The sequence below is a fragment of the Anas acuta genome, chromosome 11 (assembly GCF_963932015.1).
Source record: "Anas acuta chromosome 11, bAnaAcu1.1, whole genome shotgun sequence".
Taxonomy (NCBI): domain Eukaryota; kingdom Metazoa; phylum Chordata; class Aves; order Anseriformes; family Anatidae; genus Anas; species Anas acuta.
Window position 1 is genome coordinate 8,742,611 of NC_088989.1, and position 26,939 is coordinate 8,769,549.

General features: G+C 40.0%; 1 protein-coding gene across 3 annotated transcripts in view; it reads left to right on the forward strand.

Annotated features, from left to right (window-relative positions):
• Positions 1-26,939, forward strand: part of FHIT (fragile histidine triad diadenosine triphosphatase) — a 565,209-nt gene that overhangs the window by 387,715 nt on the left and 150,555 nt on the right. The gene's annotated exons all lie outside the window — the stretch shown is intronic.

Consider the following 26,939-nt stretch of genomic DNA (forward strand, 5'->3'; position numbering starts at 1 on the left):
ACATGCTCCTATTTCTAAGACAACTTTAATTCCTCATGTAATTTATTCAGCACTGAATTTTAATCAGTACACAGTTTGTTGATTCTCATTGTGTAAATTTGTAAAAATAACCAGTAACTGTGTACTGCATAGTAAAAGAACAGTATTTTGGTGGATCAATAATGAAGGATTCAGTGATCCTTAGTTAATCTCTAAATATCGATTCTGTGATCTAAATTCAGTTTAAGATGATTTTTCTCAGGCTGTACTGGAGTGAAGTCTTCTGAAATCTGGGCTGTACTCTTCATTTGTTATATTAATAACTTCTGCATTAAAGGTACGTCAAATAAATCAAGCAATTTAAGTGACATTAGATACCTGTGGTTGTTTGGCTTGCAGTGGTTATTTTTTCCTCCTAATCATAATAATGAATTTGCTAAAAGGTTCATCTTTTTATGGTTCAAACAAGGTATAGATGCTTCAAGAGTTATGTCGCAATTTCTTGTTGCCAATGTCTGTAAACCGTAAATAATTGTGACTGTCTTGATTTTTTTTACACGTCTAGATAGGTTGCCCAGTGGAGCAGAGAATACCAATTTAACACTATTTAGGGCAGTATTGTGAAGTATGTCTTGAGCTATGAATTATCACTCAGGAGATGCCAGAGGGAAGCTAAGTTCAAAAAGGGTGTTTGTAAGAAGGTGAATTTCTTAAATGCAGCTTCTGTATATTGATCAGTGGGGTACAAAATGAAATGGTTGCGTTACTTTTTGTTGTTGTTGTTTTTTAACAGAGCAGAGGTTTTCCATATGCTTAGTGGCTTTGACTGAAATGAGGTTTGGGGCAGAGCCAGTAAACTGTTCCCACAAAAACAGCAAAAGTTCCTGAATTCCCCCTAAAGTCTGCCTAAAAGCAATTAAGTAGGAATTAAATGTTTTTAGAAAAGGGAAAAGTATGGGATCTCAGAACGTGTAATAATCAAAGTGTTTTACAGTGAAAAAAAAAAAATAATAATGGCTCAGATGAAAACCAAAACTGATCTGGTTTCAGGGAAACAGGAAGAAGGAAGGTTGGGTGCTGACTTCCAGGATATTCTTTACAAAATGAAAGTCTCTGACATGTCTTGAAATAGGCCCTATAAAAGATACAAGTGCTTCTCAGAATAGCTCTCATGATCATCACTTTGACTTTCTGTGCTGCTATGGTCAGGTGCACTGAAGCCAATATTGCTTGTTCATAGCAGTGTGTTACTGTACGTTAGTGGTGAGTACAGTGTATAAATCACCTGCTCTCTTTAGGTCATTAGAACAGGCAAATAAAAATAAACAAATATGTTGCTCTACTTGTCTTTAATATATTATACAATTAGATTTCATTAGGCATTTCCTTAGTCAGAGCAGATACCTCATGGAGCAGATGAGAATTCTTCATCCTTGCATCCTTACAGCTGATGCCCTATTATGTGTACACATTGGTTCCAGTCTAACCTTGGCATTAAGTGGAAATGGTTTATTTCCCCACTTGAGTGGAATTTAATAAAACCGACTAGAGATTCCTGGCCAAGCATGTTTTAAATCCTCAGACTTTCCTTCATGGGCAGTATCTGTGGTAGTGATTTTGAGCAGTGTGTCAAGACTAATGGACCAGTAAAGGAATATGAAGTTCCTACTTTCAGGCATTTCCCCATTTAAAGCTATTTAAACTTTACTCACTGTACTATACAGGCAAAAGATTTATTTAAAGATTTATTTTTAATTTGAAATGTGCATCTGTCTACACACAATATATATATATTTAAACTATTATTACTGTTAATAATTTATTTTCTGGAAACTGCATTTACAGAATTTATCAGTATAGTTTTTGTTGCTGCTGTGGCAGTTAATGAATTGTTAGGTACATGTGAGAAAATAGGTTACTTGAATATACCTTTCAAATGTGAAAAGTGCTATTTAAAAATAGTTTGTCTAATATATTTTACATGATATCCAAGATTAAGTTATTCGTATTGGACTGTTTTGCTTGAGGCAGAGATTATAAGCAGCTGTGCTGTTGTTTGTTAAGTGTATATTATTTATACTCTCATCTTATGCCGTATTTTCTGCTTGATCATGTAAAGTTACAGGATTCCAAGAATCATTTAAGATACTCTCTCCCCCGCCCCTGAAAGTCAGTAGGAACAATTGCCTGGAGTGAATCTATCACTGCCTGTTCTTTCTCTGCTGCTTGGAGCCTGGAACTGGGCTACGCTTTTGTTGAATAAGCTCCAGAGGATCTGGCCAAAAACTCTGGCAATTCCTTGAAAACCTTTCCATTGACTTTACAGAACTCTAAAGTAGAAAATACTAAGCATGGTGGAAAAGACCCAAATTGGGAAAAAACAAAACAAAACAACCAAACAACAATTGAAAACAAACAAACATGCAAAACAGAACAACACGTAGTCAAGCTCAGTCTGCGCTATCAGAATCCAGTGCCAGTTAAGAAGCCTTTTCAAGAACCTGTACTTATGTGTGCAAGTATCCCACTGTTGGGAATGAAAGAATAGTAAGAGAAATCAAATGGCCTTGGGCAGTCAGGAAAGCCAGAACAGTCTGAGACATGATATTGCACTGACCATTGCTCACTAGACATCTGATGAGCATTGCTTGTTTAACCTAATTAATGAAAACCTTGGAATGATATTTAGCTACACATTTTCATATCAGTGTAAATATAATGAAATGTTAGGAAAAAAAATACTTTGGGGCCCACTTCCCATTTCTGTGTAGTAATCCCCTGGCTCTTTAAAGTCAGCCTTGAGTCCCAATACTCTGACTAGAGAAGTATAGTAAGCTATAGAATATTGTTGCTGGAAGAGCACCACAGAAAGTGAAGTGAAATTACATTTCATTGTGAACAGTTTCTAGAAATGCAGCACCTTAGGCTTTAAGTTCGAATCAACATCATGTGTTATCAGTTCGTATTCTGTTGGTCCAGCTAAGTTTTCACCAAATTGGTTTTTGAAAAGGAAATAAATAAAAAAATGTTTAGGTAATTGATGTCTGATTTTGAGAAACCCATGTCTGAGTTTTCTGGAGAAAATGTGATGTCACCTGTTCCTGAATGTAAGAGCATCCTTTTTACCTTAGCTCTGGTCTGATGTCTTGGCATAAAAACAAATCACTGCCATGGCAAGGAGAACAGTAATGAAATGAATTGCCTTTCAAATCACGTCTGGATTTGAAGAGATGGAGATCACACTCTGTTTTTTAGATGTTGTGCAGACCTCTAATACTCTGGCAGTCTCACTATCTCACCAAGTAGATTTTTTTGCAAATTCTTTGAACCTACTCAAATCCATTACTAAAATATCTCACTTTGCTTTCACACCTGAAGCCAAACATAATTCAGCACTTCATGGAGTTACAGATGATTGAGCCTAGAGTGTATTTTCTCAGTCACCAGAGGCAATTTTGTGCTGGCTTGAAGAGGAATGGGGAACAGGGCATGTTCAGGGACACCTGCCTGTCAGTGTGTATGTTATGGGAGGATATCTCTCTGTTCTTCTCTATTCATTGCAGACTGTAACTGTGTATGAATCCCAAATGTTCCTGGCAGGTGCTAATGTTGCGCTTTTTATTTTTTTGTCCTCCTAATATTTTTTTTTCACTGTGTAAAATGTAATATTTTCTGGGTTTGCTTGTGGGCTTTAATTTGGATTTTAGAGCTTCTACTTCACTTCTACCTTACAAAGGATGGTACTGGGATGGTGACATGAGACATGGCAGCTCTGAACCTCTGACTGAGGTAGAAGGAAGGCTGCTCCAAGTGAGAGGCCAGATTCACAGGTGGTGAAGCAATGGGGAAGTTATTTTCATCATTGACCTTTTAGCGATGGGCAGAAGACAAGGTTGCTTTTCACCGATGCTGCATCCACATGGTTCCCAGCACACCAGCACAAATGTCCTCTGAGCATTTCCTACTGGGTCACTGGCAGTTGTTCCTTCTCTGGGGCAGCAGGACATTGTTTAGTAATCTACTTTGCTTGTGCTCACAGCTTTGGCTTCACCTAGAAAACTGCCCTTAACTCAACCCATGAGTTCTGGCACTTTTACCTTTCCAATTCTCTCCCCCATCCCGCTGATGGGGTGTGAGCAGGCGGCTGTGTGGTGCTTGGCTGCCCGACGACATCCTGCATTTGGGTACAGCACTTCCTTGCTGGGGGTAGTACAGGACGTTAAAAATGTAGGCAGTGGAAGTCCAAGCAGACAATTCTGTAAATCCCCCAGACTTTCTGTGTGACATGCACATCTCATGCCTGAAGCTGTCTTTGACTGACTTTCTCAGTCAATTTGCTAACCGATATTTATAGCCATGTTGTTATTCTATCCGTCTCCAGCTTGCCATTCGGTGTGACTGAGCTCCTTGAATCCTAAGGTAGGATTTACTAGTGAAGTTCCAATTTATGTTTGTCACCCTCCCTTTTTGGAGGTCCCTTTTTTTCTGAGCATCTTTTACCATGCCCAAAGGGACAGCAGGCAGGATAGATGCAGCATGAAGACACATTAGCTATTTAGCCCATAATGCAGATACAGGAGAGCTAGGACAAATGTGCTGCTTGGCCTTAGTCCTTAGCATTAGCATGCTCCCCACTGCCAGGGATGCAGAGTCTCTCTGCTGGCTGGGCAGGAGGGAAGAACAGCATCGGCCTCTGGTGCCTCTTGGAGCAGGCTGACCCTCAATCTTGCTGTCGTTTTCTGCTTTTTCACTGTTCTCTTTTCCTTAGGCTTTTATACTTCTTCATGTCAGTAATTTTCTCGAGTCCTTGAGCAGCTAACGATTATCGACTCGACAATTACACTTTGTTGTTGTTGTTTTGCTTTTTTTTTTTTTTTTTTTTTTTTTTTTACTCTCCTTATCTTGCAGGGCTTCAGCTCATGGTCTCTATCACTACTCAGCAACAGTTTTCTCAGTAACACTACACCAAGGTCACCCAGAGGTGTTGCACCAACATCCTGCTTGGGCCACAGGTGTTTAACACAGCCCTGGGTTACACCTTTGGCTGGTGTGGTTAGCTGGCTGGCTGGGCATGTTCGGTGCTCCTTTTTGGGGTGGGCAGAGCACTTTTCTATCACATCGTTAAAATATCTCTGATTGGCTGAGTTTCTGTTCTCGAGGGTTTCATTTTGTTTTTCTGGAATAACAAGAAGTACCTGTAAATGAGACAGCTTGTAAGCATCGGGAAGTTGCAGCTATGATAGTGGAGAGGGCTGCGTGGAGTCCAGGCAGCACAGCAGGGTGCACAAAGCTGGGTCGAGAGTGGCATTAGAGAGGCTTAAGCATAAATGGCAGCTTTGCCTGTGGTTGACCTGTCAGCTTCTCAGTTTCTTTCTTTGTGAAATGGGTTTACTGATATATATTACAGAGTAGACAGTGAGGATTATGTGATTAATGTTTCACATGGTATTTTGTGAATGCAAAGTGCCATCTATCTTCTAGATGAAACTGTTAGCAGCAATATATAAACCTGAAGTGTAAAAATGCTGTTACATGTTTGGTATTAGCCCTAGTCTTAACATTCTAATTCACAAAAATAAAATGGTCTGTGTATGGATTTTTCTTCTGTTTTTATTTTCTTTTTAATTTAAAAAGCACAGATCTTACCATGTCACGCTGCAAATCCTTTATGCTTAAAAATGTGGTTCCAATCTGGCCTGAGTACGTTTTTCAGTTTTCCATCAAGTTTGCATTTTTATTTTAAAATGTAAGAAGCATTGTCAAAACTTTGGCATTTTATTTTTGGAGAGAGCTTTATTTTTTTTTCTATTCATGTGAAAACAAGTGTTAAACCTCTAGAATTTCCTCTACAAGGAAAATATTTTGAACCACCCTCCAATTTTTAAAAAATGTTTAAATAATTGTGACAGCGGAGGTGTCCTATCTCCCTGTGACTGACAGCTGTTACCTGTACCTGTAGGCACAGTGCCCATGAAGGATTGCTTTCTGAGAACCAAGGTGGGCTGCTACCAACATTGCTCGGGGTGGAAGGAAGCCAGCTGGCACTGGAAGCAGCTTCTTGTTTATGTGCTGGCTGTAAGATATTTTAAAGCCGCAAGAACTGATTGGGTAACATAAGCCTTCTCTTTACCAGAGAGAGAGTGAGATTCAATAAACAACTAGCAGCTTTATTTCCATGCGCTTTGCTCTAGGATTTAAGGAACAAAAAGCTTATTCCATGGTCACCGTGATTTATTTCCTGGGCGTTATGGACGTCAGTGATGTGTAGTTCTACCCTTGAGTACTTTCACCAAGTTTTACTTGGTCACAAATGTCCCGGTTGCTCTGTGGGTAGACTTCTTCATACGTAAGCAGCCACTTTAACTATCTCTAAGGAAGAAATGAAGCCTTCAGTGTAATACCTCTGGGTCTGAAGATTCATAATCAACATAGAATATTATCACTGTGCATTACCAACCAGGTATCTCACCGCCTTCTCTGGTTAGAGGATTTGGTTTTAAAATGTTCTTTTCCATCTAGAGACTCGTGCATCTAGAAGAGTGTTTGACAGGCTTTTTTTTGCTTTTTTTTTTTTCTTCTTCTTTTTGTGCTAAGGAAGGGTAAAGTGACAAGGAGATGCACACTAGAGATGTCAGTTCATAGCATCCTGAACCTGGAATTGGTAATGAAGTCTCTTCTGTGCCTTGTAGATGATATGCCAGTGCATTTCAGTTTCAAGAGGATAGAAATACAAAGCAGTCAAGGGTACCTTCCTTATCACATAAAAAGAGAGGTTAAAAACACAAAAGAATGAGACCGTAATTCTGAATGGGAGTGTTCTATTATTCATAAAGTATTTTGTTTCTGTAGAGAATCATATTAAAATATGACATTCAGCTCTTATTACTCTTATTGTTACTGTTGTGCTATGCAGCTGTTCTGCATTAGGGGGCTTCTCCTTTTGCTTAGCAGAGCAATCCCTTTTTTTAGTATTTATTCATAGTTTTTGGGTGTGGTGAGAGAAGAAAACTTGTGGTTTCTTGTTCTTTTTTTTTTTTCTGTTCCAGAAAAATACATTAAGTCTTGCTGCATCATTAAACAATATGCTTAAATATAGGAAATTAATACCACAACCGATGCAAAAATAGTAGAAGTAAGAGCTATCTTAAATAAAGAAGTAAAATATTTTCATTTGGAGCACCGCTGTGCCACGTATTCATAGGATTCTTCATATGTTGTCATATCAGTCTTCATTTTAATTATGGTACTTCAGGAAAATATAAATGTTTTCCACATCTTGTTTGGAAAAGTATGCAGTATGCAAATAATTTTTCCTGCATCTTCCTAACTGGTATCTCTTTGGAGGACTTGGGTTCCAGACGGGACACAGAAACTGCCTCTGTACAATTGTATGATGGCAATTGTGGCTTCCAATAATTAAGGACTTTTTTTTTTTTTTTTTTTTTCCTGCAGAAGGATCCCTGTCTTAAGGATATTTGTTCCTTTTCAATCTGATACCATTATTACCCACTGTATACCTGAGTAGAGATTTGGAGAAATACATTTTAGCTATAGTTCACTGCAAGTCAATACAAAAACCACATAACAGCCTATGGAAATGACTGATTTAGGTTCTTTGAACAGTCCTTAAGGGGAAAAATATACCTCTAGTATTTCTCTCTAATGCCTTTATCAGCATTTGTAGCAGTGCTATCTTCTACAAACCTGCTATGTGATACCATGTAGAAAACACACTGCAAGTACGTTAGCAGCACTGGTGAATGACTAGTAATTAGTCTTAGATACAATTTCCTTCAATGGAAGAGAAAATGAAACTCTCCATGTTGCATGAGCTTAATGAATTTGCCATGAAGGGTCAAATGCTGCAATGCATGTGGTTGAGCAAAAGCTAGCAAAGGCAGAAACAGTACCCTCATCTTCTCCATGCCACTTTTCTGCAGAGAAAACTGTATTTATCATCCCACCAGTAAGCTATTTGGATGAAAGCAGGGTAAATTTAAAATGTGTGATTATGGGTACAAACGTTCAGTAGATGACAGAAATAAGGAAGATAAAATGGGAAATCAAGGGCTGGAAAACACAGAGCTCCTACGAGTGCCCTCTCACATACACGCATAGGGTCAGTCCCAAACCCAGAGATTTTATCACATAAGCTGTGATCTCTATTTGGCACTAAATAGCCAATACTCAAGAGTTTTATCAGGCCACCAGAACGGGTACATTCTTACACATGGGCTTTAAGTTATCAAATGACACTGCCTGTGTAATTGGAAGATTTTGAGTACAGGAATTCCCATGGTACAGTACGAAAGTATGATGTTTAAAATGAAGAAGTAACTTCATGAACAGGTAACAAGTCAGGACGTAAATACAGCATACCTTTTGGCATGAACACTTCACATTTAAGTACTTCAGGTGATTTTTTTTTTTTTTTTAATCGTACCTGAGTGTTTACAGGATCAAAGTCCAAAGTAGTACAGAAAGAGAAATAAGAAATGTTTTTTTTTCTGAGTCCTTATGATCTCTATTAATAGCTCTCATCCCTGATGAGTTTAGGGATTTACGTAACTGAGACAAACGTACAAGAATGCTTGAATAAGATCACAATATCCCCAATCTCCATTCCTCTGAGAACTTCATTCCAAAATAATAGATGGTAGACAAAACACGATTTTACTGAATGCAGTGGGCCGCAAGACCCTCATTGTCTGCTACTGTTTAATCTGTTTCTATCCATCTCCTTAGATGATAATTGGAATACTCAGCCTATGACTTTTAATAAGCTGCCAGTCCCAAGGTTAATAATAGTATGAAGTTCTGTAGATGCTTTGACTTCTTGTGTTTGCAATAAATAGCCTGCTATAGAAAATGTAGATCAAGACCTCAGAAATCAAATTGACTAATTGTAGAAGAAAGGAGAGAAACAGAGACTGTTATTTACAATTATCGTTTCTCTTTGCACACTTTATGTTTCTTTTTGTTAGATAAATGCCTATGCAGACAGATATATTTATCAATCTAGACCTATTTGTGGTTCCTACGAATACGTCTGTCATTCTGCTTGCTCTCATGCTCTCTCTACCTGCTAAACTATGTATCCTAGTAATCCAAAATGTAGCTAGGAATCTATGGTGAAATTTGTAACTTTGACATTTTGGATTTTTAAATTTAATTATGTTCTAAAATTTAATTAGGCAAAATTATGGTCTATGACAAAATAATTGGGGACAAAAGTTGCAACCAAATTCACAACCTGTTTTAAAATTTCATGAAACTTTAAATGATGCCCCAAATGCTCAGTATCTTGGTGTAAATCAAAAGCTGTGACTTGCAGAAATGTGCAGTGGGAAGGACCGGGACAAAAAGGAAGCTTTGCAGTGTTATTAGCAAATGTCTGCATGAAAATGGTTGGAAAGGAATTATGGTTTAGCAAATTAAAATGTTGCAAAATAATTTTGTACATGAGCAAAAGCAGACTTTTTTGTTTGTTTTTTTTTTGACTATTATATTCTTGGGTTTTTAAGAACTAAGTTATATTAATAATCAACATTAGTGGTCAAAAGGCTGAGCAATTTCCAGAAGACTAGGGCAAAACTAATGTCATGTCATTAGTTAAAAACTGTCACTTTGACTTATCTGATAAAATAACAAGAGCAACTGATATAAGACCTAATTTATATTACTTAAGGAATTAAAAGAAAGTAATGCCTATCACTGTAAGTTTGCAAAAAATGGTTCTTATGAGACTGTCTGGCTGGACTTTAATTTGAAAAGCTGGTAAAGCTGATAATACTGGTGTAAGATTTCTGTGTATCCTTCACCTTGGTATCACGTCACTTTTAGTATTGTTATCAGTGGTCAGGATGAAAGCCCTGGACTGTTACTAATCAGCTTTGCAGACGATACTGGAAGGAGACAGAGAGGACAGCTTGCTAAAACTGAGCACCCTGGACACAATGCCTAATCCAAGTGTTAGAAATTAGGACTGACTCCTGGAATTGGCACTGCTTCCGTAGCTTGCGCTGCCTGCCTGGCTGCTGTCCTGTTACTCTAGATTGTAATTCAGCACGAGTTCCTTGGCACCTGTTTTGCTTTCTGCTTTCCTCTGTTGCCCCACTGCAGTTTGCAGAAGACAGGGATTGATGGCTTTGCATTCACCTGGAGTCTGTCAGCTCTGGATCTGTGGGTCTTTAAAAGCCAGAGGCTGCCTTTCCTTCCTTGATCAGAAAGCAGCCCTAGCAATAATGCCCAGAACCAGGCAGGGTACCCTCATAACCGTGTGTTTCCTGAGGTAAGCCAAAATCCTTGCTCTGTGCTTTGCTGGAAACCTAACCATATCATCCCCTCACCCCCATAGTTACCCAGCCCTTCATTTCACGTGGGTCACCCCTGGTCTCTGGCAGTCATTTAGGCTGAGAAGAAATGCATAATTCCAGGAGGCAATTTATCCTGGTTACCTGAGACAGCTGCCATAGGACAGGAAAATTGCATTCTGAAGAAGTCTCTCTCTTTCCCCTGGGGACAGATTTAAACTAGATTTAAACACATTTAAGCTACCCTAATATTTAGTTGGCTAAAGTTAGGTGAAGCGAACCTATGGAATAGCAAGAAATGTGTGTGGGAGTTTATGACTCTCAGGCTCTCACATATAAAACTTAGGGAGTTTTCCCTTGACTCACCCTACAGCATCTCTGTGATTTCACAAACAGAAGAAAGTTTTCTTTTCAGCATCTTGAGAACTTTTGTCTGCAGGAAGCCACCCGGGCTGGTTACTATATTTTGAAACCACTGCTCTCCGTTTCTTTCCTCACTAATAGAAGTCGGTTTTCCATTCCATGTGCTAGCAGGCAAGATGTAGCCTAGTAGCAATAGCTCTTGACTGTCTCACTGACTGTGAGAACAACATTATCTGAGAGGAATCTACATTGCCCACATCCTTAGATGCCCATAGCAATTTCTAAAGAATATTACTCAACAGGGACATCTAAAGAAGACATAAAAAATAGTTTGCCTGCTCCTCAAGTTGTGGGTTGCTTTCAAGTAGTGTCTAAAATTCCCTGGCAGGTAACAGGCTTTAGGATTAACTATTGGGACCCTGAAGATAAGTCAGGGAAACCTCTTTTTATTCTAATCATGGCGAGGTGCCTGGCTACTTCAAATGCCTGCACGCATGCACGGCTTTACTCTAGAGTGATGCCTTGCCATGGTAAAGGCACTGCACATCTAATTTGTTTTTATCATCAAACGTAGTGAGTGTGATACAAATAAAGTAGTAGCTAAGAAGCTTTTGGTGGAAAACTGTACTTGTGAGTTATAATTTTCTCTCTGTTCTGATCCCCATGCAATTTATTCTGAAGTCATTATGTAAAGAAACTGCAGGCTTTCTGTCAGAAAGGCGGCTGTGAGGAGTGCTCATTAGAATAGCAGGAGGAGTGGTGACACCGAGGGTATTTGCCTGCCCTCCTCCTTTCCTCCCATGGAGAGCAGGAGCAAGCGTGCCTGTGGCTGGTTCCTACCTTACACCACTTCAAAGAAGATCCTTTGAAAGTCTCTTACATGAGTCTTCTGTAGAGAGCTAAATATGCAGATAAAAGTTAACTGAGTGCACTGTGTGACACTGGACCCTGGTAAGTGTTTATTTTATAAACACAGAAGCCCCTGGGAAGTAGCAGCTAATGCAGGTGGAGCACTGACAGCTAAGTCAGGAAAGCACTCGCACGCTCTTGCAGGCACTGCTGGATGGATGCACAGCCTCTAACATGGCAGGCTTCGGGCAACTTTTGGCTGCTACCTTTTTATAACAAGCTCTGCAGCCTGTCTGAATGGGGCATTTTACTACAAGCAGGCACAGCAGAGTGATGGTTTAATTCCTCTGTACGTTAGTCTCAGCTTTCTGCAGGTCTAACATGAGCTGTGTTTCTTGGATCAGTGGGGAGCTGCAAGTATGAACTCTTATTGTGGGACAGCAAGGGACCCCTGCTGCTTTGTAACAAGAAAAGAGCAAGGAGGACCCAGCACTTCACAGGCCTGCAAATGAAAGGCAAGTCCAAGGCATGGCTGGAGACTCAGAGCCCACAGTTATGGGGGACAGGTGTGTGCAGCAGCACATGTGGGGTTCCCAGGCCTCGTTGCTAAATAATGATTATTTATTTATTTATTTATTTATTTATTTATTTATTTATTTTACTGAGCCCAAGCTAAGTCCCTTGTATTCACTGAGTGTGGATAGTGTATGTACAGGTACTGCAAATCAGCTGGTGTGTGTTAAAATCTTACCCCCAGCAGTCATTCCAGCCAGATGAGATTTTAATTACTTGCTTTTTGTGTGTTATAGGCACTTGAATGATGAGCAAATATTGTGTGGGGCAAGGTATAAATGCTTTTAAAAATCTGTGTTTTGTCAGTCCTTGATTCTTGGTAGTTGGGCAATCCAAGTAGCAGTCAAGTAGAGAGGTAGCAAGTTATGCTGCCCTAGAGCCATGTAGACTTATGTGAAAATGTCCTACTTATGCAAATGGATCATAAAAAAGGACAGAGTCTGGCCTCTGGTGCATTTAATAGCGTTCTTAGACTTTGCCAGGCAAGTGTTTCTTCCTGCCTCATGCTTTTGATAGATGGAAAGTTACCGCTAATGCATTTTTAACTCTGAGTATTGTAGTGAAAATGTCACCGACTGAAATGCATTCTCTCTTCCACGCGTGTTGGCTCCCGTAACATGTCAAATGCTGCTAAGTAGATAAAAGGGGTGTCTGCAAAGAGATGAATCTACTCATAGCACCCCGTTTATGGACTCAATTCTTTCAGTGTCCGGAATTTCCGATACCCAGTGATCCCTCGTGATTCACACCTCGGTGGTGCCAGAGCTCTGCTTGGCTCTTTGAAGGCCAGAGGTAACCCAGGTACAAGTTTGAACATAACTTATTCCTCTCTGCTCATCTCCAGGCTGTGGTGGTGCTCTGGCTCCCCAGACTCCTCCAAATTACGCATCTTCAGTGAACCTGTCTGTACTTAGTGATGGCTAAGTAATAGCACCGCAAAGCACGTACACAAGAGCAGCCTTTAGAGACAGACCTCTGCTGCCTCCGTAATGCTCCGAGCTTCCCGTGCCAATGCCTGGGGTGGGTTAGAGCTGCAGCTCTGACACCACGTGGCCCAGGCAGATTTGGCAGGTCAGACTCTGATCCTTTAAGTGTAACTTGGTCTTGAAAAACCCATGCAGTGAAAGATTGGGTTATGAGACACAATATTAAGACATTGTGCATGGCACAACAAGTATGTACAAAATACCATGAGGTACTATTCTTTGCATTTCTGTATTTCATCTGTACAGAATCTGTGTTTTGGTATATATGGTGTATACATGCAAGCTGGGATTTGGCATTGCTCAGGAGCTGTGTGAAGCTCCTGGAGCCCCAGGCAGAGGTGATGGGAGCAGGCCTCAGCCACACAGGAATTCACTGAAGCAGCGTTGCGTCAGGTGCCAGCTCCCACCAGCCACGCAGTGCTGCTGCCCTCCCTGCCACGACCTGGCCGTGGGAGCACGTAGCCCCATTGGCGTGACATGGCATGGCTCAGTCTGGGCAGGCCTCTGGGGCAAGGCCTCCTTTCTGCTCCCGTGCTCGAGCCTCCCGCAGCCACACAGGGCTCAGAGCTCTCGAGGAGCTGCCCTGGGCTTTGCTTGATCCCTGTCAGGCTCACGCAGGGCCTGAGCGAGCGCCTGTGATCCATGTCTGTGTGCTTTCCTCCGTGTTGTGTGCGCTCTGCTCAGCGTGCCTCGCTTTGTGAAGATGTGGGCCTTGTTATTCAAAGGAGACAAATGCGTTTCTAAATGCATTTCCTATTAAAGTTCTCCATGGGGATTATTTAAAAACCTACCTATCAAAGACCTGTTTATCTCCTTTCCTGGGCAAATGTTACAGTTGATTTTTCTGTCTACCTGTGATGTGGTGTATTTTCTGCTGTCTGCCCTTTTTCTGCTCAAGTCCTCACTCACGTATCACTTAAAAAATGTTTCATTTATGAAAATAAGGTCCTTACATCCCTGGTTTAGGGCAGACATTGTTCTGCAGATATTCCCGGATTCACAGCACTGCCTGCTTTTGATTTAGCTGGAGCAGAGGCTGTCTAATCTACTGGGTTGTGCTGTCACACAGGGGCCTTGCGGGGAGCAACTGTGGGGAAAGAATGTGTAAATATTCAAACTTAAGCATTCACTGAAGCATTTTCTTGGTTCTGAGCCCTCAAATCTCATAGTATGTGATCTGTGTGCTGAAACTGTGCCAACCAAATATTTACTGTTACTCTGCTGCTTCTTGGTAAAATGTAAAGAATTCACACATATGATAAAAAGTAGTAATTTTTGAAACACCACCAAAAGCCATGTTCTATTAGTAAGGTGGTATGTTTTGCGCTGTTATAATTCGGGTTCGGCTAAGAGAACATTTCCTCAGTAGCCCTATGTTGTTTGCATAGTTCACCTATGAAGAATCTTCTGAGCTAAACTCAGCTTCAATACAAGCCAATTTATGAGCCTTTCAAGAAAACACATTTGAAGATGCAAGTGTTTTAAAATTAATATAATTTGCCTTTCTAGTTACTGATTTCAAGTATCTTCCCTCTGCTTTTCTAACAGCCTTTGTTTAAGCATAGAATACAGAAAGACATAACATGTTTCTGGCACTATTATACAATGTAAATAGCCAAATTTTGGTACTGATTTGCTTTCTTGCACTTTTAAAATGAGTCCACATGGATAGGATTTACATTGCAAGCACCACTAGTCTTTTTCAGTTGTCTGCAACCTGTTTTACTGAGTTAGATTATGACAGATTTTTAGCAGAGTTTCCTTAGGAAATGGTATTTATATACTTTTGTGTATCACTCTGTTTTGAATGCATGTTTTATTTTGTCTCTTTCCCTATTCCTGTCCTCTGTCTGCCACTGGAGCAGGGACTGTGTCTTATTTTGTCTGTGCGGGATGCAGCACCTTGCCTCTAGTTTTACTTGTGTGGCCTGAAGAGATTGGTATTTTCTAGTGCAGATGAAAAATAACTGATGTTGATGATGAACCATTTTCTCCACCTTTGAGCTGAGGACACAACTGAATTTGGATCCAAGCATTCCCTGGAGCTTGTACATGCTTTGACACTGCTAACCACCATTGACAAAGTGGTCTCAAGCAGAGAGAAGGGATGGGAATGGGTTGTCAAAGGGTTCCCTGGTAATTGGATGGAGACGTTTGGGTGCAGGAATCAAACTATTTACTATAAGGAAAAAGATCGTTTTAGTAATCTTGAAAGAAGGTCCTTGTTACCTCAGCCCGTAATTCCGTCATAGTCAGTACTTTGGAGGAGGATCAAACCTCTGAGTGAAACCAAGCCTATAGTAATTTTTAGGAGCAGGGCATACCCACTGAATTGTGAAAATACAGGGATTACTGTATAGGTCTTAAACCTTAGAGAAATACTTTGGAGTTGTATAGGCAGCTTAATCTAATCTAAAGGGTCAGCATGGTCCTAAATGTATTTTCTAGTGAGCTCTGTCCTCTTAGAAGCAGTAGAGAAAATTGCTTGACAAGCTAATGGGATTAGCCTACCACATTCAAAGGGTTACAGTCCACTATAGAATAGCCAGTCAAGTAATATGAATATTTCTGATAATAAAACAAAAATTAAAGCAATTACTAAGTATGAAAGGCTCAGTGGCTGCATGGAACAGAGCTTGATGGCCTCCAGAGGGAAGGGTTGTTTAGGGTATAAGAAGCCAGGAAAAAATAATGTCTTGAGAGTTGATATCACACTGAGCATTTAGGCATATAAATATATTACTCAACTAGACAGTATTATCTTACTGGGATGGTGTTGGAGGAGGTAGCAACAGTCACTTTAGAAGTCTAGAAGAAAAGCTTATTGAAATAGTAACCATTACTAGAATTATCTCAAAATACAGCTGCTTTTCCAAATTTGCAACAGTGCTGCTGAGGAAAAGATGCCAGGTGGAAGGACTGCAAACTGAATTTTCTTGCGTATGCTTCTGGCAGTGTTAGGAGTAGCGGTGTGTTCAGCAGGGATGCCAGAGCTGTGGGAAGTCATGGGAAGCATGCAGGGCAAAAGGACTTCCCCACAATTAGCTGTCTCTGTTCCTTCTCACAGCTTTTGGGTGGGAAATCACCTGTGGCTGACTCCGAGCCAGAGGGCTGGGCATGTGCTGAGGCACTGCCTGCTCAGTGCTGAACCAAGAGGGCTCCCAGAAAGGGAGAGGGCAGATAAAAATGTGCATTAATGCTCCTTTCAAGATGTTGCCCACCCAAATAAGAATCAAAACGGGCATGCAACAAGCCTTAGAAAAAAAAAATCAGATCTGAATAGTGTGTAACATAAAGGCATGTGAAGTCGCCTTGATAATGAACATACAGAATTTTCCAAAAATGCTGGGGAATTAACCCCATTAACCTGGGGCAGGGGGAGCACATGTCAATAAATATTTATTCATCTTTTTATATTTGAGTGTGCTCTTGTTTGCACAGCCAACCAAAAGCTTTCTGTGGGGATGTCGTAGAAGTAATATTAATATTAACTTTGTGTCTTTGTTTCTTTATTTTATTTCTTTGAAACAAGTAGTAAATTTACCATCGCAAAATTGAGATTTTTTTTCAGTTGTAAAATTTATCTCAGCTCATTTGTCATGAAAATTTGCCCCTTAGGACTAGTTTGAACAGTATCCCAGGTGTTTAATGTTGTTCACCTAATGAAGGCACAACTCATGAAAACAACTATTGAACTGTGGTACACTTCATGAATACTGAGGAGGCATTCAAATTTAAAATGCATGTAGTAGTAACTGGGTCTATAAACTGCTGCTCCTGAAGCCTCGATGCTCTATGCATATTTCTCCATAGGAACGTTTTTCACTTGCATGTTTTTCTGTTTTTCAAAGACAGTTTGTATGTCTCCAATTTAGCTTCATCAAGCCAGAGAGTGTACAGTTATAATTAGTTTGGCCATGGAGGGCTTGGCAGACTTTTTTTTTTTTGTGAAATACTGTAGTTCATAACATGCCTTACTAGTCACATTTCTGTCTGCTTAAATCAGAAGAGATGGATCATAGTGGGATGCAAATAATGTAGCAGAAGAGGTAAAGAGCAAAGAAAGAAGGCTTTTACATCCAGGTGTTGGGGCCTGCTGTGCATTAGGCATTGTTAGAAGAGTGTGTTATATGGAGATGAGGCATCAACGTAGGTGGATTAGAAGAAAAAAGGCTGAAAAATGGCAAAAAGGAGATTTCAAAAAATCCTGACACGGTTGTACCCCTGAGAGAGGGGAAGGGAACCGAATTGAGGGATCTGCGTGGTCGCTGAGCACTGCGCTGGCAGCCCATCCCTTGGGAAATAGCTCCTGCAGAGACAGGAGAAGAGCAGGTCTGCTCCTGCACAAATACACTGTAGAACTGCTCCAGCAAAGCTGGAGGGGCTGGAAAGAGAATGTGCTTGGTGCGCGTACCCAAAAACTGTCTTGGAGTGAAGCTGCTGTTGAAATGAGATGTCACCCTTGCCACAGGAGAGCTACAGCTCCGTCAGTCATAGCCCGAAAAAACAAAGTCGGTATTCTAGGTTACTGAAATGAAATAGATGAGGTTGTCTGCCACCCTGATGACAAACCCCTGTGTTTTTTTTTTTTCTTTTAAAGCTTCATTTTGTCATGTCTGGCCCACATGCAGGAATTTTTCTGCTCTTTCCTGAGCTGATGTTGCTTAGCTCTGCTAAAAATGTGTATCAGCATTTCCCAGATGCAAATCATTGTTCTTGACAGATTATGCAACTTGATTATAAAAATCCAACATTTATTTCTTTCTGTTTGAAATTTAGAACAGAAGTTTCCAACTTGCCAACATAATGGGAAGCACTGGTGGTCTCATTTAATTCTCAGAATTGCTATAATTAGACATACATGTATTTACAAATTTAGGCTGGCCAGAAAAGAAGAGTTCTGTTCTGGAAAAAAAAAAAAAAAAGTTGATGTCCTGCCATTTGTTGTCACTGAAATGGGTGTTGAATTTCTCGTTAAAAATCACTGTGAGCATGTTTTCAAGCACAAAACCGTCAGGATACTTACAACAGGAGAGAGGTCTCTGTGCAGAATTAGCACACTCCAAATGAACGCTGTAATCCCCATATTGCTGCCTGGTTTAAGATCACTTAGACTCTGGAGTCTTTTTAAAATGTATTTATTTATTTATTTATTTAGAACCAGGAATTGTATTGTGACCCTGAAAAATCTTTTTTTTTTTTTTTTTTTTTTTTTTGGGGGGGGGGGGGGGGAGGGGAGGGAAGGGGGGAAGCAGTATTTGCCTGTGAATGAACACTAACTACAGAAGGAAAATAAAAAAGAATGCCAGATAGCTCTACTTTTCAACTTTTGCTATATCCCAAAATAGCTCCAGACCTCATTCTGTTCTGAGATCTGCAGTGCACATCTCTGCTCTGATATGCTGCTCTCTCTGTATGTCCTGTATTTTTAGTGAAATCAGTGGGAGTTCAGAGTATGTGGGACTGTGCAGAATCCTTGATCCTCCTTGCTGATCTGAGACTTGGATATTTTTTCTGTTTGAAATGGACGTGCTGCTGCAATATTAAAATCTCTATGAAAAAAAAAAAAAAGTATTGTATTGCAGTCTGGTGGTGGTTGGCGTTTTGCATTTGGCCTTCTGTATTGCCTCTTGCCAAGTGATGAACTCCTGATTCTCATTGGGTTTTTCTTGCTCTTTTGTTTTTATACTGAGGACCACCATGCATGAAAAATGTAGATACAATACATAGTGTCTCCCCTGCAATGATCCCTGTGGCTGCAGTACAAACAGATTTTTTATTTAAGGAGCCCAAACTACCAGATTTTAGATGCTCCAGGCAACTCTAAGAATATCGTGTCATATATGTTGCAGTGATGAAATGCACAATGGTGAATAAGTCTTACTTGCAGATCAAATTTCTTATCTGTTGTGCTTGAAAGCCAGACACTTAACATCATTTTAATGCAGTTTTTGTGTCTGAATTAATATAATAAATGCCAGTGATGAATAGAATAAGGTCACATTTTACTACTTTGACCAGAAGTGTAATCTTCCAAGATTCAGTTTTATTACTATTATAACAGTCATGCTGGATAAGGTCACCAATATTTCTTTCAATACGAAGTAATATATGAAAACATAGTTTATACCAACTTTATTCTCTGCAGTGTGGATTTGTGCTGTGAGATGTATTGACAAAGCTCTGCCTTAGATATATTTGCATTTAACTCTGGAGCTGGTGTTGCTGTAATAGTGTGTTGGTTAGCTTATGCTCATTAGAGCCTTAGTCATTGCAAAGAAATGAACCTTTGAGGTTTGTACTCTTCTACTTCAAAAGAAAAAGGGCATTTTCTTCAGCAGTATAGATATTTAGTCTGAAAGGCGCAGCTATACCCTGCACAGCGTGATGAAAATGATCTAGCTTTTGCATACGTACACTTTGGTTGAACAACAACAGTCACCAACAGCGCCAGATTTCAAAGGTAAATACATCAAGCGTACGTATCAAAACCTACGTGCACAGGCTGCACCAATCTTTAAAGCTGAAGTAATTGGACACCTACCTGCATATTTACATTGCCTGACATGGTGTTACAACTGCTTTTCTGTGGCTTCCAAACTGTGCTTGTAAAAGATGCAATAGGAACCCTTCATTTTCCTTTTGAGTGAGGGACTGTGCTCCAAGGAGGCTATCTCTGTTGCCCTCTGTCGAAAGCGTAGCACTAATGATTTTCTTCTGCTCGGGATTTCTCCTGGTTTCCTTAAAAAAAAAAAATCTTTATGAATTTTTATTATGTGAGGATGAAGTGCTACTCAGTTTATTATCTTGTAGACCTTGTATACCCTACTTCCTTAGAGAAAAGTCACCGTATATATATATATATGTATTTTTTTTTTTTTTTGGGGGGGGGGAAATTAAGAAGGAGAAAATGCAGGGGTTAAAAGGTTTTGCAACATCCAGTGCTGCACTGAATTATGTAAGGCGAAAATATGAAATAACTTATTCCGTATTGCATACAGTCTGGGGATTATACGGAGCCGGGATGGATGGAATCTGGGGTCCATTGTTCTCTACTTTTTGTTGTTTTCTTTTAGGCATCCTTTTAGCTAAAGAAAAAGTTTGCATCTTACTTTTGGCATCTTACTTTTTGGAGAACTTTTTTTTTTTTTTTTATCTCAAGGGTTAGTGTTTCTGAATTATAAAACTATTTTATAAAGGTGAGGTACCAACACCATTTCTGCTTTGCATTTGCAAAATTTGCATTTTCTGGTTCATTTGCAAAGCAAACGACAGTGGTGTGCCTCTCCTGCCATCAGTCGGGGTCTCTCAGGTGTTGCTGAAGATTTGTGTGCCCTATGGCAAAGAAACTGAGTTTCAAATCCTGTTTGGCAGCCGTAGAGGGGCTTGATCCATGCAAGTATCTACTTCTTTCATTAAAGATATGTAACGCAGTATATTCATTATTTTTAGCTGAGTTTTCCCCACATCAGGGTTTGTGCTGTAGGATGCTTCCTGAGCACTGGGAGGATGCACTTGGGCACCTGTGTGGCATAACCCACAAGGTGAGGGCAGCATCCCCTCCTCCCTGCTTCCTCCTGCCTGTCGCAGAGCTGATGGGCACCACTGGCCACCCGTGCCTCTGTGTGCTGGGTATGGCCTCCGTGCACCAGCAGCACACCAGCTGTGCTTGGTGTTTTCCCTGCATGTGCCTAAGACAGGGCGAGTGATCCAAATGTGCTGTGAGTAAATGCCCCAGCTGCCCAGCCCAGCATCTTGCCCATTCATGTTAAACTGTGTTTTGGAAAAACACTTGGAGAGCCTTCTCCTTGAGGAAAATGAATCGAGGTAAAACTCTTTTCCTGACATCTGCTCCCACAAGGTTTTACTTGCCATTATGTACAGATTTATTCTTCTGTATTATGCTTGCCATTGTGGAAACATTTTGTTCTCTGCTGTATTCAAAACAGCATTTAACAAACTAGCCATCACCTGTTGGGACTCATGTTTCTGGAAAATATTTAAAGCATGCAAACTGGGGAAGCAGGTGTGTATGTACAGACTTGCAAATTAAACCTCCAAGTCAGGGGTCTCCTGTTATTGGTAAGTTTTTTGATAGATCAGTGGCAGTCTTGGAAATGTCATCCCTAAAGCACAATTGTGTGGCCATGGGAATTAAGGCAGGAAAATAATTTTAAAAATAGTATTTTAAAGAGATGTTCTCTTTTCCAGTAATCTCTCCTGCTTTGTTAAAGCTGATTTACTTTTGTCCTGTATGTTGTCCTAGAGTACATTTGGGAGATTGTAGATGTTTTGATATCTGAGTTCTGAACAAAGAAGTACACGTTGAGTTTCAATGCACGTACACATCTATATATCTATAGCTTACACAAGTTTAAAGAAAATCAATTAGCAATTGACTATTGCAGAGCAATGGTGATAGCATCTAGAAGTGTAGATAGCTTTCAAAGTCTGAGGAAATCTTTTGCATTTTCCAGTACTTTTTGAGGTCAAAATCATTGGGAGAGGAGGAGGGTCCTGCTTACAGGATTTCATTATTTCAGGATTTCTGTACGTGCAGATAAAAATGCAGAGTGTGTAATTAAAAGGAGCAGAGGGTTTATTGAATGTTTCCAAATCTAAGATCTGTGAAAAGCAGAGCTGCTGACAAGGCATCCTCTAACTGGGTCCCATGCCTTTGGGCTTTGTCTTCTCCTGTTGACCTTTAAAGTGTGCTGCATCCCTTGCATGAGGCTTGGGGAGAGGGGCATGGCTGCTGGGTGTGAAATTTCTGGTGATGCTTTTCTGCCTAGTCCTTTCTGTCTAGAAGGTTCAGGTGAAGCTGGCCAAGATGCTCAAGGACAAATACACTCTTGAAAAAAAGATAAGATAAGGTTAAAACATGTAAAACAACACAAGTTTGACCATTCTCTCTCAGCAGCAGAATGGCTCCCCATTCCTCCCATTGTAAACCATTAAATTATTCTAAGTAATACGTGAGTGTTTCATGCATTTTGTAATACGTTAGGTCATAAAGGTTGCCGGTAAGTCTAGTGTTTTACTTTTAAATTTAGGCCTCTGGATGTCTTAGCTGCTACCACTGGAGGTTTAGGTGTCAAAGTTGTTCTACATGTGTGGTGTCAGCTCTCTTCCTATGAGCGTAGGCTACAGCTCCATCTTCCATCCTTTTAATTGGTATTAAAGGAGACAGCAGCAGCCTCACAGCTGGCATCTCATTTCATCAAAGCAGTGATAAACTTTATATTCAAAAAACTTCTCTCACTTCAAAATCCTTTAGATTTGGTGACAAATGTTGGGGTATATTTGCATACAAATCACTTTCTTCCAGGAAATGTCTGATTCTTATTTTATTTTATTTTTTTAATGCTTTCTAAATATAGTTTGTGTGAAAGTTTTATGAGCCAGTTCTTTGTTTTCATACTCAGTCTGATGAGCTTCTTCTGGAAGAGAAGAGATTGAAACAACATTAAATTGCCTTTTGGTTCCTCTTTTGAGAACATCCTGAGTGTGTTTTGCTACAGAACAATTCCACTTCCCTGTTATAATTTTTTGGCTTCTTTTCTCCTTTGATAATTTTGCTTATCCTGCACTTACAAGTAAGTAGTACAGATATAATTGGGTCTGGCATCATGACTGCAAGACTTTTTTTTTTCTTTAATTGTTCACTATTGGTTTAAGTTTGTATTGTTTGTTTGTTTGTTTTTAATTCTATTTAAAAGTTGTTTTTTTTTGTCGTTATTTTTTTGTTGTTTTGTTTTGTTTTGTTTTTATTCAGTAACTCTCCATTCTAACCAAATGTTTTAAGAAAGTTATAGTCAAATTGAAATCTTATTTTATCTTTCTCTTTCTTATGGAAAATCTGGCTTAAAAAGAGCTTAATTCTCTCTTACTGCAAATCTATCCTATGGAAGCACTTTTATCTCTTGGTGACTAGTTGCATGGCAAAAAACATCTCAGCCTGATCTATCGTATTCTTGGACACCATTTTATCTCCTCTGCAATCGACTTTGTCTGTAGTGGAACCAACATTCTTTTTATCACCCATGGTCTGATCTTCAAGCTTTCACCTTCAAAAGCACAGCCATCCTTAGGCCGACTGGTAGCTCAGAATCATTTATAACTGAGGAGAACTTTGAAGTTTCTATAAACAACCAAAAAGCAGTGTTTCCTCCCTTTCTTAGCAACAGTGCCGTTAGTTTGCTTGCTTCTGCTTAGGCATCTCTTGTGGCTTCCACTCTGTGTCAGTGACATCCAGGAATGACTGTGTTACCAATGTCTGCCTGGCCTGATGAGTAGCTTATGAGAGTCGTGCAAAGCCCAGGAAAAATGATTTGCAAGTGTTTTTCACACCAGTGGTAAGTATCAGCATAGGGATGCATGTGAATGACAGGCAAATTCAAGTGAGCTCTGTAGCGATCATGTGTTTAATTTCCAGAACAACCAGCATGTGCATCACTTTTGTAAGACAGTTTTGTACCAGTATACACAGCCATCACTGATGTGGGGAGGTCACTGGGTGATTCACATCCAGCAGCTTAACAAGAGGAAGCTGAACAAATGACAGTGGAGATGCTTTCATGTGGAGGAGTACCAAATGTTCCTGCTCTTTAAGCCCCTAGATATGGAATATCTGCTTTGTGACCTTTGGAAAGAGAAACTGACATCCACTTTTCTCAGCAAGACCACTTTGATGGTGATCATAACCCCCCAAGAAGTGCTATGTGCTTCTAATTTAGGGAAGAAACACAGAGACTTGGAAATTTATTTGCTGAAACAAAGTTTGCAGTTCAGCACCAGTTTTCTCCTTCACACCCAGGATGAGTCTGGAGTAGTCACCTTTCTTTGCTGTTTTGTGTTTGTTTACATCATTTCCTTCCTTTTCTATTTTTATTTTTAAACATTGATACCATGTCAGATTTAAGATATTTTTTCTTCACTCCAAGGAACTGTCTGCTAGCAACATATGTTAGTGACATACTGTTGTGATCAACTCATATTATAGGAACATAGAGAAGTCCAAACCAGAGATTGTAGCCCAAGTCTTGGAGGGGTATGAAGGCATGCTGTGAAGTGTTAACAGGCCTTGCTCCAGTGATACTTTTAAGGCTTGTGATTAATCTGAAGTTCACAGCGGTCTTGCAGATTCCTGCAGTGGTTCCAACACTGGCAAGGGAAATATCTGTTATTGAGGATGAGGTGAGATGTAAAGGTGTAAGGGCAACAAAGACAGGTGCTTGCATTGACCCTCTGATGGGAATGAACATCTTTGAGTACTTTCTGTTGTGTCAACAAAGCATCTGATAATTTTGAAACCTGCATTTGCTGATGGAGCCTCCTCTTTTTGCAGTGCACTGGTGTCATGGCAGTGCCCTTGAGAAGGTGATCACATTCAGCACCTCTTCACCCAGCTGAGCTCGGCGGAGAGCAACAGAGGAAAAACTCTGTCCTGATGCTTTTGTGGAGCTCACGGGCTGATGTGGAAATGCTCCTGTGGACAGAAAACAACCTTGTACCGTGCAATTCCCTGCTGCACTGAGTCCTGCAGGGATTTTGTCATGCTCTGTCTGATGGTGTTCAATGCTTCTGGAGTATGAGAGGGCAGACAAGAAGGGCATGCCTTCTCCCCCTCTCTTCCTTGAGCTGAGCATACTCTGGTTCTGGATTTGCAAATCATTATAATGACAGACTGTGACAATAAAAAGAGCCATGAAAATAGATCATGTAAAGAAGTCCTGGATTAAGGAATCCCCTGGTACTCTGGGAAATGATAAAACCCCACTAAGTCAATAATCTGTGCATTAAGAACTCCTCTGGTTATGTAAAGGAACTAAAACAGTCTGTTTTTCTGAGTGAGCCAGAGGAATTGGTAGCTTTGGTATGTAATGACATGATAAAGAGAGCTTGCTCTTTGGTAGCCCTTACAGTCTAACTTGATTTACAGATCAGATCTCTGTTGATGACAGTGGAAAGACCATAATGATGCCAATGACCGTGTCTGAGAGAGTCTCAGTTGTGTCTTTATTCCAAGTCCACAGAAAGGAAATAATAAAAACAGATAATCACATTAAAGTAATGGTTTCAGATGACACTCACACAAAATAAGGTTATTCAGAGTTAAACTGCTAGTTTGTCTTCTTCGTTCTCATGTGCTTGAATATTGTAGGAGTCCTGGATGAGAGCATGAATTTATGTATTGTGCATGCTGAAATGCCTAGCTATGATGCGCAGAGCTGGGAACAATGAGCATTAATGACAATAATAGTATTAGAAAAACATCTACCGAGGCAATCACGACGCAGGGCCATGTTGTCCTTATCCAAGAGGGCTTATTATGCAAGTGAAAACCAAGGGGGAAACGTACATTCTGATTTCCTCTCCTTTTATAGCTTTCATCAGCAGGTGTTTTACCATCTCTGCTCAAGTTTTATTTTGTATTTAAAAGGAATGCTTTGTGTGGGTAGCTCTGTGTTGAAGACACGCTCTACATCTGTTTTACATTTTCTCAGCTTTAATGTATGACTTATCCAAAACTGACTCCCCTGGCAGGTGAAGGGAAATGTATCTTTGGGAGTGTTTTGCCCTGACAAATGCACTTTCTATGAACACTTTTGTAGATATCAAGCTTTTTGTGTTCATATCAAGTAGATACGAAATAAATTGGCAAAATTAAGTAGCTAAGGATTTGTGGCTTAAAATAATATCTTTTCATGTTGCACTGCCTCTAAGTCTCTGCTTAAACACTACACAGGGTCTTTAGTATTTTCACCTCACCTTTTCCTTTCCTTCAGTGGAGTGAAGGCTGAGTCTCTGCTTTGCTTTGCTAGTTGTGATCAGGTATATCTGTAACCCAGCTATATAAACTGCAGAAGGGGCTATTGTTATATTCTTTGTTTTGAAATATCTCCGTCAGCCCATAGTTACATTTTCCTTCCTTACCATTTCAATGTTCCCCACCTATTAACATTTCTAAGGGTGACCTTCTGTCTCCTGTCAGCAGAGAAGAGTGCGTACATGCTCCTGTGCTTCAGTGGGGTATAATGTGAAAATCCTTGGGATGACAAAAATACTGTTTACAGTAGATCCTACTAAGCTGCAAAGAAGTAACATTTGCAAAACAATAATAGACTCTTTCGCTTGCAAAGTCATTTCTCTGCTACATTCCCACTTCAGCTGCATGTTAACCTATGCAATAAAGGTGCTCGTCTATGTTCTTTATCAAGACCTATGTAATTTTTAACATTCAAAGGAACTGATGGAAATGCAGTGGCACGGTTATTTTTATGTGCAGCAGCAATGATGAACAATGATCTTGCAGGGCAAAGGTACCATGGTTTGCCTTTCTGACTTGCTAGTGTGCTAAATAGCTGTTTCATAAGGCAGACAGAAAGTTCTCAATTTTTAGACTACTTCAGCAGGTGCTGACGTTCTTAAGGAGGGCTACGACATTCCTGCAAGGGGTGTAGAGAGCTTCTTTGTTTGTTTGTTCTAGGAGAGTTTGTTTTTCTCCTTTATAATTTAGGATCATTCTAATCTCATGTAATTACCTGGAACAGAATAGCCCATCCTGTTGTTCTAGTAACAATATCAATAAGTGAGCTCATAAAATGTGCTTTGAGAGCTTCCAGTCTAAGACAAGCACAACTCTCCATTGACTTAATTGGAGCAGCTTTCTGAATGCCATAACAGAACTAGGTAGCAAACCACTTCTGAGAAATTAATGGGAATCAGTTGTCTTAGTCCATTTGAAACTTTGAAAATCCCAGCATATATTACAATATTCTTTGAGGAATATGTTTACTGTAAGACAGTCAGAATTATCCAAATTCAGTTTTCCAAAACTCCCTGTTATTCATGTTCCTCATTATCTACCAATTAC